The sequence below is a fragment of the Berghia stephanieae genome, chromosome 6 (genome assembly GCF_034508935.2).
Source record: "Berghia stephanieae isolate SIO BIC M18660-M18661 chromosome 6, UCSD_Bste_1.3, whole genome shotgun sequence".
In the NCBI taxonomy this organism is placed as follows: domain Eukaryota; kingdom Metazoa; phylum Mollusca; class Gastropoda; order Nudibranchia; family Aeolidiidae; genus Berghia; species Berghia stephanieae.
In genome coordinates, this window is record NC_088365.1 from 68,451,029 (window position 1) to 68,461,028 (window position 10,000).

At 35.2% G+C, this 10,000-nt stretch overlaps 2 long non-coding RNA genes across 2 annotated transcripts in view; one reads left to right on the top strand and one right to left on the bottom strand.

Moving 5' to 3' along the window:
- Window positions 1-1,767, top strand: part of LOC144975760 (uncharacterized) — a 2,876-nt gene extending 1,109 nt beyond the window's left edge. Inside the window, exons 2-3 of the long non-coding RNA XR_013645989.1 lie at window positions 1-85; window positions 416-1,767. The exon at window positions 1-85 is cut by the window's left edge and continues 95 nt beyond it. This is a non-coding gene — a long non-coding RNA (uncharacterized LOC144975760). The remainder of the gene's footprint in view (window positions 86-415) is intronic.
- A 2,969-nt stretch (window positions 1,768-4,736) lies between these two features.
- LOC144975761 (uncharacterized) lies at window positions 4,737-7,245 on the bottom strand. The gene is made up of 3 exons (XR_013645990.1): window positions 7,159-7,245; window positions 6,558-6,634; window positions 4,737-5,227 (listed from the first exon to the last, which is right to left on the bottom strand). It is a non-coding gene; the product is annotated as an uncharacterized LOC144975761 (long non-coding RNA).
- Between the last annotated feature and the right edge of the window lie 2,755 nt (window positions 7,246-10,000).

Consider the following 10,000-nt stretch of genomic DNA (forward strand, 5'->3'; position numbering starts at 1 on the left):
CCTTTGCCTGTGGCAAAACTCATCCATCAGCAAACCATCATCTGGGCCAGCAGACCAGAGTGTCTGCATGCACTTTTTGACAATGGTTAGTAATGTTTTCAAATCTCCATAGCACCTTTACATTTTTTATTGGTGATCAATAAAATAAATGCTCATTTTTCTAAATGAAAATGGCAAAGCATCATTTGAATTGAATTACTACTGAATGTATTAACTTAACGACAGACTATAGTTTGTTGCCAAGAGTTTTGTTCTATGGATGTAAAACCAATGAAATTTCAAGTGTGTTGGTGTGAATAATGATCATTTCTTAAAAATTGCTATGTCTTTGACAAATGCATTTTATGACAATAATGCCATTTCCAAAAATTGCTAATGAAATGTGTCTCTTTTTTATTTCAATTTTTCCATCCAGAGCAGGATCAACCCTCTTTGTGGAACTACAAAAAAAGTCGTGGCAAACAAGTAGTGTTGACTTTTTCTGTATTGAGGCGAAAGAGATTTTTATTCCAAGGGTTTGGGAAAGCAAATTGCTTTTTATTCAGAGCTAGTGCACTATTTAACTGTTTTATTGGCTAAAATAGAATTGATTTTGCAGTTCAACTTGACTAGATATCTAATTTTATACGACTTGTCTCTCAAGTAGAATAAAAAAATGAAAAATGAGGATAGCGTGCATATCATATTTTGAAAAATCATTTAATATATCTAGAAATCATCTGTATAACCTCTTGTATACAGTAAATAATTAGGTTTTGTGATTATAATGATGAATTCATAAGGTATGACATCATATTTGACACAAAATTATTTTATCTCTGGGCGTAAAAAAATCAATTTTACAGCATTTTTTTTTATCTAAGGGGTATGGGTTAGTGAACCGATTATAATTTTTTTTAGACTTAGATCAATCTACAAAATTTTCGTTTTCTTGTCCTATTACGGTCATATTTTGAAAGTTTGATGGATCATTTCTTTTAGTTGTCTGCAAAATCAGCCTTTTAACTTTATGTCAAATTATAGAAAAAGCTTGCGCTTTCTCAAATGTCTGTTTTATGTCATTTGTCTGATTTTCTAGCAATCCTACCTTAGTCATTTTCCTTTAAATTATCTTCAAATTTATTCAGAATCTTTTCTATGATGTGTTTTACATCATGATGTAAGTGTTTGGGGGTAAATTAAAATTTAGCAATTTTATAAATTTTAAAATTCATTTGTTCCTGTCAATCCGCGCTAAATTTTCAGTTGAAATCAAATAAAAATTCTAAAAAAATTATTCCAAGAGTTTTCATGATATAGCTATTTATGAAAGAAACATTGTGTTTAAATTTGAAAGAAATTTATATGCTAGTTTTTGGTGCATCTATGTTAGAAATTTTAGGGTTTTACGTCTAATTTTAGCTTATGTTGCCCCTTAAAAAAGTTTTTTTTTAATTCAGTTATTTTTGGTGTTTAGCATCAAATTATACATTACATTATTAGTTCATGAGATATAATTAAAGAATTTTAGAACTATAAAGCATATTTGACCACTAAACTAAAGTAATTTTTTGGTGAATAACAGCAGATATTAAATTATTTCGCAATATTTTTTCTTAGAGGTATGGGTTAGCGAATCGTTTATAATTTTTTTCAGAATTTGATCAATTTATAAAATATTACTGTTTTCTTGTTCCATATTGGTTATACTTGATGAATGTTGGCCTTTGTCTGCATAATTAGCTTTATTATCAAATTAAAGACAAATTTTTCATTTTCTCAAAATTTCATTGTGCGTCATTCTCTGATTTTCTAACATTCACATCTGGATTGTTTCCCATCAGATTGTCTTCAAATTTTGTCAGAATTTTTCTTATGATGTGTTTTGCATCATGATGGTTGGGTTTTGGGCTAAACAAAAATTTAGCAGTTTTATGAATTTTTAAATCAATTTTTTTTCCTGTCATGTCACACCAAATTTTCACTAAGAAATCGAAAAAAAATTCTGAAAAATTTAATTTCAAGACTATTGCTAAACCTATCCATCTTGTTGTAAGAAACATTTTGTGTAAATTTGAAAGAGATCTGTTCGTTGTTTTTTTCTGCATCACTGTAAGAATTTTTGGGGTCTAATTTGAGCTTATATTGTCCCCCCTGGTGGTAGGGATTTGGTGGCTAATAGTATTAGCGCTGGTGTTAGGGACTCAGTAATAGCCATGTGGTAGGGACTCGGCGAGTAAAAGTGCTGGTGATAGGGATTCAACGAGTAAAAGCGCTGGTGGTAGGGACTCAGTGAGTAATAACGCTGGTCGTAGGTGCTCAGTGAGTAAAAGCTCTATGACTCGGTAATAGCACTGGTGGTAGGGACTCGGTGAGTAAAAGCTCTATGACTCGGTGAGTAAAAGCGCTGGTGGTAGGGACTGGGTGGGTAATAGCGCTGGTGGTAGGGACTCAGTGAGTAAAAGCTCTATGACTCGGTAATAGCACTGGTGGTAGGGACTCGAAGAGTAAAAGCACTGGTGGTAGGGACTCGGTGAGTAAAAGCTCTATGACTCAGTGAGTAAAAGCGCTGGTGGTAGGGACTCGGGTGAGTAATAGCACTGGTGGTAGGGACTCGGTGAGTAAAAGCGCTGGTGGTAGGGACTGTTTGTTTGTTTGTTTTTGAGGGTTTTACGGCGCTTGCAACACATTAGGGTCATATCAGCGCCAGTAAAAAGGAAGAAATGGGATAGTAAAAAGTTATAGAATTCAAAGCACCCAAGAAAAGGTAAGACAAAGGGGAATTTGTTCAAATGGGAAACAGATGTAGATTCCAAGAGCACACCATCAAAGTACTTAGTTTAAGATCACCTAAAAGTCTCATCCAGACACAAGCACAGGTCCCGACTAAGAGGAATACACTCGAATGTTAACAAATCAAATATAATATGAAATAAAACATAATATAGTACATAACAGAGAGATGATTTACAATGAAAAAAATATCATCTCCCAAAACTAACTGATTCGACCGCTTCCCTCCAGCCAGGGGATCCGGCCAGGACCAGGACAAAACCAAGTAATCTCATTCCAAGACAAAGACAGAAAGCATGTTGGAAAACAGATATAAGGGGATAGAAGACACAGTATGAACCCCCCTGCCCACTATGGGAGGTCAGGAACCCCGCCCAGGTGGTAGGGACTGGGTGAGTAATAGCGCTGGTGGTAGGGACTCAGTGAGTAAAAGCGCTGGTGGGAATTCAGTGGTGTCACTGATTTTATGACATTAGAATATAAAGAAATTTACAACTACAATCGGACTAATGATTTTACACAAGGTCCCCACAAAAGTATATCTTTAAATTATTAAACAAGTCTGTTGATTAAATTAAATTATAATTTTATTTTAAAAGATCAAGAAAATGTCAAATTAAAAATGAAAGTTTTGACAACCAAAATGTACCTTTTCCGTAACATATAAAGACACACAAACAAATCTTGTCTTCTTGCTCCTCTGTAATCTTGACACAGCATGGCTCTGATTTTTCGTGAAGATGTGTAGCATGAACACTACCTCACTCAATACCGATCACGACCCAACAAGTATTGAGAACAACCGTGCTTCTCAAATTTGTTTTACATACAGGACTTTGCACTATCCTTTTGAATCTGGATAGAGACTTGACCGACTCAATTGTTAACGGGCACCTTTTTACTGTCACTCTTTTATTGAGATGTGATATTACGACTTATAATGTCCCTTTTTATTTCGTCACTGACCGACCGCCTTTGAAATTTTGATATTCTACAACACAGTGTTTGGTCTCCTGTGTTATATTTGTTTTATTCTGTACCGACCTGTATAACACAGTTTCGGCCTTCTCTGTGTTATATTTTTATTGGGACATATAGTAACAGATTTGCCTTCTCTGTACTATGAATTGGTCACCCGTTCACGGACTGACACAGTACAGTAGCCTGCACTATGCCTTGCTATCTTCCGGCCCCAAACGTACTTCACACAATCAACCCTGCATTATGTGAAGGATAGCTAGTGACGTTTGGCGACTGAGAGACGTTGTCATAGATAGCATAGCAACAGGTTTGAAAAATACCAACTCGTGGTTGCCTAAAGCTAATATCCCATTGAGACTTAAGCTCGTTCTACAGTAACGTGACAGCCCCCACCCACGTTAAAAATTTACTTTTTTGGTGGTTTATTACATGAAAATAAATTTTACAAATGGACAATGAGTAAAGGTATTAAGGGAATTCTGTATGAAATTTCCTGTGTAGAGTCACATTTGAAAAATTTCGCAGTCTAACTGTCTCTGTCGTGTCAAGGGCATCTTTATGGTCGCATGTCTCTGTTATCTGGAGTCCCTGTCTGGTCAGTCTGTGTGTCCATAACGTCTGTGGTCTCTCTGTCTGGTCAGTTTGTGTGTCCATAACGTCGGTGGTGTCTGTCTGGTCAGTCTGTGTGTCCATAACTTCTGTGGTCTCTGTCTGGGCAGAGTGTGTATTTATAATGTCTGTGGTCTCTGGTCAGTACGTGCATTTACAATGTCTGGTGTCTCTGAAAAGTCAGAAAGAGGGTTAGAATGGGGATTTGTCTGTATTAAGTCAGTCATGTCAACAATGTCTAAGTCTTTATCTTCAGAGACAAGAGTCAAAAACTGTTCCAACTGGGAGATTCTTTGCAGAAACTGATGTTCTACCATAACTTGAAACAAGCAATTGATCCTGTTTGTCACTAAAGATACAATTCGATAGTCCTTCCTGTGTATTTGTCACACGTCATACTGGTACAATGTCAGTTTCAGGTTGGTCATGGATTTCCAGTCTTTCGCCCGCCATGACCCTCATCATCTATGCACATAATATTCACAAGTGGATACAAATATCGATTTACTTTGTATGTTGCATCCATAACAAACACATCACAAAAAACACTCAAATCACGCCTCATTCTTCCCGTTACTTAAAACAAATACTCAAAACCACCATCCTCATTCACACTGAACTTTGTTACACCTCCTTCCTCCTCTATCTCTCTCAGTAATTCCTGTACCGTCTCACCGTCCGTCCTGTCAATATCAGTCTTGAACAATCTCCGCTGCAAATCTTCGACATCTTTAGGCAATACATATAATCCTTGGCTTGATTGAATGTATTGCCTAAGTTGGGTTGTGGACACCTTTGTTTTAGCCATAGCCTCCACTGTCTCATTCACGAGGGGCAGGCGATTCTCCGGATAAAGTGAGGATGGCTAAATGTAAAAAGAAAAAAGATTAAAAGTACAAAATTGTATGCAATAGCATTCAATTCAGACCTGCCAGCTAACAAAAAAAAAAAAAAAGCATTTTATTTTTTATTGACAATTTAAAGACAAAAATCTGCATATAAACCCATAATGCACGAATTGTGTTTGTCACTCTAAAATACTTGAATGGACTAAAATGCAACAGGCGTTCATCAAATTCAAGGGTTTAATGAATGACTGCAGAATTCCCAAAAAATGTCGCTTCATTGTCTTTGTAACATTTTCATGGCATACAAAAACGCAATAGAGTGGTCACCATTTATAATTAGTCCTCAGAAATCAAGCACTTACAACTGCATCGTACTCATAGTCAAAGTCAAATTTTATTTTGAAAAGTCTTTGGACAACCATCAAATCTTAAAATTCCTTATCTGGAACAAAAAAAAAAAAGACAAAAAAAAAAAGACCCAAAAAAATACCACCACCTAGATCTGCTTATATTGTCTTACAGGACTTAATAGCGCTTACAACACTATAAAAAGGATGATGATATGGTGACTGATTCAATAAATAAGGAACAGTAGATTTCATGAGCACCTCAAAGATGAACCAATTTTGACATTACCTCAAAGTCTCACCGAGACACAAGCAAAGGATCCTGCTAAAACATTTACATAATGCAATAATATTCAAAACCTATAACTATAACAGTACATAACAGAGAGATGATTTACAGTATAAAAAATCATCTCAAGAAGAAAGGTACTGTATTTGACTGTCTGCCTCCCAACTAAAGACCCCCGCAAGGACCAGGAAAAAAATTAGCAATCTTAATCCATAACAAAGACAGGGAGCAACATGGAAAGGGAAAACAAATATAAGGGATAGAAAAATGTGAACTCTCTGCCCGGAACCCTTCCAAGAATTTTTTTTTTTTTAATTAAAAAAAATACAAATTCTGGAACAGTCAATTTTGTCACAAGCTGGTCATGATCTCTCCATCTCAGTGCGCCACCTTGAATGTATCGTAATAAAATATGAGTTGGAATGGCTGTTGTCCTTTAAACATTTGGTCCTGGTGTCAACAGTGCATTTACCTAACTAATCTATTACTATATATTACACTCAATAGTCGGAGGGGGGAGGGACAATTAAGTACTGAAAATATAAAGTAACAAGAAAAGAAAAAATAATACATATTTATAAAAAAATTGAGTCTAATTGCGACTAAAATAGAATTTGCGATTAATTGCTGTCAAGTGTAAAATTTTCAGCAGCGAAAAACTGCAGGGACAAAATGTCGATGGAAAATAAGTATAAAATGAATGAGTCTTACCAATTTATCACATGGGTGATTTTCATGGTGGTGATTAGCCCCTGTAACCCTCAGAAGCCAGTATTAATTTCAGAGTCCTGCATGGTAAGAAAAACTTTTTATTACAAAATAATAAAATTATCCACAACATAGTATGATAAAATATTAATAGCGTTGTCACTTGCATAACTCAATTGTGAAGGATTTCAACATGCAGATTATAGAGCAATTGAAAATAAATCTTAATAAAACATTCAATAATAATACTAATCCAGCGCAATCAGATTTTTTAAACAAATCAAGTCTTTCACTTTTTAAAACTGTTCTGGTAATAGTTGAACTATTGTCTTGCTGCATTACATCGTGCAGCCCGCCCACTGAAGACTGTAAATGAGCTGCAGATAGGCACACATTGCCTCTTCCTCTGGATGTTTTAAAATTCAGAATCAGTTTGATTGCTTGATTAAAATTGTCTTGGCAATCAAGATCGAAAAGCTGATGGTGATAATTTACTTCCGAGTTATTCTGAAATATTATAACCTTGTGCATATATTTTCATTTTTTTTAAATATGTAAAAGTAAAAAAACACCTCCTGCCCCCTGTCCAAAAACAACCTCCTACCTCTGGTTAGGGCGAACTCCTTTGCTTGAAGTCAATTGCTTTTTGCCCTGCTTGCATTCATAGACACAAAAGTCATAAATTAACCAACTTTCCTCAGGGTGATATGATGGAAGCTGAAAAACACGGAATAATATAAAAGATCATAACAAAAATACCTAAATATTAAGTTTAAAAATTGCAATATTTTCTCCAACTGAGACAAAGGTGTTACAGTTCAGTACGTTAGAAGAATAAGAAAGTAAGCCGAGAGTTTTCTCGATGAACTTAAATTTGTGACTTGGTACTCAAATCAGGGACTAGGTCAAAAGCTGAATGGAATGGCACAAATGGAAAGCCAAAGGCATGTTGTTTTCAATATTTAAAGTCAATAAAAATTCAAATTCTGTGCATTTTAATATTAGGCAAACAACTACAGACCACACTAAATTGAATTGTATTAAGTAAAAGGATCTTGTCACATTCAATCAAGCTGTCATTTGAGAAAAATTACTTCATTATAAATTGAAGTTCAGATTGCATGTTTGAAGCCGTATTAGGAAAATTCATGTATCTGTGTATAAGCCAAGTTTCATCAAAATCACAGTGGCAACGAGTGTCTTATATTTGTCACCAGATACACTCGCAAAATTTGAGTGTAGGCCTATTTAGCAAAATCATATATTAGGAATGGTTTATACTACATCATAAAGTAGCGCATGCCCGTCATCATCCTGCATCTTTTTTATATATATATATAAATATTAAAAAAAGAATTGAGCTTTCATAAACCGCAATATCCACCAAACATGCTCAAAGCACTTTACAAAGGATCCATGACTAGCAGCAACACGTAACAAGTAGAACGTTAGGCTTCTGACAGACAACGCTCTTAGCGGATAGGAAATCATACACATGAGTACAGTGAGAGAATGTGAGTCCTTCGCGAGGATCGACCCCAGGACCTTCCAATCCAGAAGTAAGTGCCACACAGCCGCATATATCTTGGCTGTTCTTGAGAATTTGCCAAACACCTACAAACTAATTAGTAAAAAGAGGGGAGATGGGCAGAAATAGACAGACAGATCTCAGAGAGAGAGAGAGAGAGAGAGAGAGAGAGAGAGAGAGAGAGAGAGAGAGAGAGAGAGAGAGAATAATATCAGTTGCCTGTGGTGTCAGTCCGTTTAGGAGTGAGGTGGCGGAAGAAGTAGTCTAGCACTAGAAATTGGGTAGTAGTAGTAAGTAGTAAATAGGGGAGGTCTGCACGTTCCTTGAGCTAAGGAAAGTATTCCTTCAACTAACCTTAAAATAAAAAATAAAACCTTGTACATTTCCAACACTTGGACCTGCACTATGACCTATAACTAAAACTAACAGACAAAAAAAACCCCGCTAAGACTCCTCTCCAGTACCTTTCAATATTTCAAATTGAATTATAATGGCTGCGGAAAACTAAAACAATGGCCATATAAGGAAATTTACAAATCAATCAAGTTGTTCTACAGGTTTTAAAATGAAAATATGAAGTAACAAGATATCACTCTAATATAGTGACACCTTACTAACACTAGACATCACACCAGCAGCAATGCTGAGCGGAGTAATTTTACTTTTTTCACTAGCAACCAAGTTGCCACATTGGATTTTCTTTCTTTACTTTTTTTTTTTTAGTGCTCTGCTAATGTGCAATCTACATTTAAAATAAAAAGTGGCATCTTTCATTTCTTCTAATTCTTAACAGACACGATTATGTCCACTTCACATCTCAACAACAGGGACAATTTTTTCACTTCTTGAGGCCGTTTTTTCTTACTTCTTTTAAATTTCATTTTTTTAAAGCTTCTTTATTGATTTGTTTATAAGTTCTATTGTTCTTCTTATTATAATTTCATTGTCAATATCATTTTCATTGATATCAGCATACTTTTACGGTACTTTTACCATGTTATTCTTACGCTCTTACAGTTACAGTACAGCAGAGCGATACCTAACGCAGACCTTTAAAGTGCTACTAAATTTGAAAAATTAAAATAAAACGTTTGACAAAAGATCCACAGTTCAAAAGCTAAAACAATCTCAACTGGTTAAAAAGTTATGACCGTTTATGTGGTAAAAATGTGACCAAAGCACAGCATCCCAATGGATAATCACGTATAATTCAGAAACAGCTTCAGATACAACTTTGAAATTTTTACATGTGGTAAATCAACATCTCTGTAATACATTGCAAACAGAAAATGAATTATTTATTGAGAAAGAAAAGTATATTTAGAGCTGAGACAGCTGAAATCAAGGAAAAATAGATCACGACATACAAATGAATTGGAATTTTGGAAAAGTCAATAATAAAATATTTATTCACATGAAGATAGACCAAATACACCACTGAATCGGCGTCATTTAGTTGTTCACTTTGAACTTTTCAAAATGAAAATAGACCTCATAAAAGCAAAGATATGAACTGACAAATGTTTGAGGTGGTGTACTCTTCTTAGTTGATAGAGTTGTTAGAGTTCGAGTGAGAATGACGAGAAATGAGTTGCCACTTAATTAAGGAAAAAAATTGTCGTATCTAGTTTACTTACCTTCTTTGTTGAATTTTTAATAAAAAGTACATTATTCTCATTTTCGAATGTTTTCAAATTGGAGAAAAGATGAGAATGTCTCGTTTACCGAGAGGGCCATATTTTTTGCTTCACACTTCTCAAAGAAAGACCGCGAAAAGTGGAGGCTGGTCAGCTGGTCCTTGAAAGCTCACAAATGCAACTTTAAACGCATAAGAGTGCTGGGAGTAGGTAGCTACAAATAGGTAAAGGAGCGGTGGTTTGCAACTTTAAACACATAAGAGTTCTGGGAGTACAAATAG